We start from the raw sequence: 2,014 nt of genomic DNA, 5'->3' as shown, positions 1-2,014 counted from the left end.
TGAGGGGGTCAGTCCTGGGAAGGAAGATGGAGAAAAGCACCAGGGGTCTCTGTGGACAATCTAGTCGGCAGAAACGTACCGAGATGTTCCGAAAAGTAGAAGTGGTATGGAGCTAACAGAAGCAGCAGATATTAAGATATTCCTTTAACCCAACTTTTCTTTTAATTTAAAATTAAAAAGAATTTTTTTTTGCCATGCCACATGGCATGTGGGATCTCAATTCCCCCACGAGGGACTGAACCTTCCCCCCTTGTGTTGGAAGTGCAGGGTCTTAGCCACTGGACCACCAGGAAAGTCCCTCAACCCAGCTTTTGGAAAGCAAAAGAACAACAAAACGCATTCCAGAATCCTGTAGAAACTCCTATTTCACACATCTCCTTTGAATAAGAGGCTAAAAACCACATTCCATCTAGTTGACATCATCAAGGGGAATATCTAAGAATATTCTTAGGGAATAGCACATTAATTTAATGCCAAGAAACATAATACTCCATCATCTAACTTTATTTCCACTGTCAAATGGGGGGAAGAGTACACGTTTCCAGGGACGACTCACCTGAAGGGGAAAGTTGATGTACAGTCAGACATCCTTCCCATCTGGGGCTTCAAGAAGAGGCTTGGTATTTCTCCTTCAACACCATCTGGCCTAATTACCCTGCTGGCTGGCACAGGGCCCACTTTTAGGACAAAGGTGCCTGTGAGTCCTCTGAAGAGCCCTCTCCTTCTCCTGCGTTGGCCCAACATTTCAGCTACCTTCTGACCTGTTCTGGGATAACTGTCAGTTGCACCAAGCTTGGAGAAATCAGCTGGTTCTTGGCATCCAGGAAACTAGCATGCTTCTTCTTCCCTGGTGGCTCAGAGGTTAAAGCGTCTGCCTGGAATGCTGGAGACCCGGGTTCAATCCCTGGGTAGGGAAGATCCCCTGGAGAAGGAAATGGCAACCCACTCCAGTACTCTTGCCTGGAGAATCCCATGGAGAGAGGAGCACGGTAGGCTTCAGTCCATGGGGTCGCAAAGAGTCGGACAGGACTGAGCGACTTCACTTTCACTTTCAGCCCCCTAATCGGATTGGCAGTTCAGGGTGGTAGCAAAGCAGTTGTTTATTTATCATTGCTATTTTCTGGAGAGGAGATAGTAACCACCTAGGGCTAGAACCACCTGGTCCCTGACAACAGCTCCTGTTTCCTGAGAGCCCTCTGTGCCCTAGGCACTTTCCACTCCCTAATCTACTTAGTGACCCCTTGAGACTCCTCCCTCCTTTGCCTGGTGAGGACAGGCAAAGGGCAAGGAAGCTGCAGAGGCAGGATTTGAACCCAGCTCTGGCAGTGGGAAAGAATCCACCGGCAATTCAGGGGACATGGGTTTAAGCCCTGGGTCGGGAAGACCCCCTGGAGGAGGAAATAGCAACCCCGCTCCAGTATTCTTGCCAGGGAAATCCCATGGACAGAGGAGCCTGGAGGACTACAGACCATGGGGTTGCAAAAGAGTGGGGCACGACTTAGCCACTACACAACAGCTGGCAGTGACCAACCCTGAGCCCTTTTCTCACCCCGGGTGTGACTCCAATTCTCTGCCTGGCTTTTCACCTTGGTTGTCCTAGATTAAGAGAGACTTCAAGGGCTGTGGGCAAGGCCTTGGTCAGGCGGTGTGGACTTGGAGGAGGCAATTCATGGTGAAAGGTCAGCTAAACCCAGTGTCTGCTGGAGCTGAACTGCCAAGATTCTCAGAGAAGGGGGAGCAATGCCGACTAGAGCTGGGGTATGAAGAAGGGGGCCAGATGCCCTCAAGTAAAGTTTGGCATCTTTAGTTTAGGGCCCCCATTTCAGACCTTGGGACAGGGGTTTAAGTGCAAGTGGCTTAGTATCGAGATGGGTCAGTAGAATAATGGCTCCCAAAGGTGTCTACTTGCTCCTCCCGGGAACCTGAGAATGTGTTAGGTTACAGGACAAAAGGGACTTTGCAGATGTGAATAAAGTGTGGACCTTGAGAGGGGGAGATTATCCTGAATTATCTG

At 49.8% G+C, this 2,014-nt stretch overlaps 1 non-coding gene across 1 annotated transcript; it reads left to right on the top strand.

Moving 5' to 3' along the window:
- Positions 1-844: 844 nt before the first annotated feature.
- On the top strand, positions 845-916 carry TRNAS-GGA (transfer RNA serine (anticodon GGA)). Its single transcript has one exon. It is a non-coding gene; the product is annotated as a tRNA-Ser (tRNA).
- Positions 917-2,014: the final 1,098 nt, after the last annotated feature.

The sequence above is a fragment of the Capricornis sumatraensis genome, chromosome 7 (assembly GCF_032405125.1).
Source record: "Capricornis sumatraensis isolate serow.1 chromosome 7, serow.2, whole genome shotgun sequence".
NCBI lineage: Eukaryota > Metazoa > Chordata > Mammalia > Artiodactyla > Bovidae > Capricornis > Capricornis sumatraensis.
The sequence above is the reverse complement of the archived record's forward strand: the minus strand, read 5'-3'. Positions and strand labels throughout refer to the sequence as shown.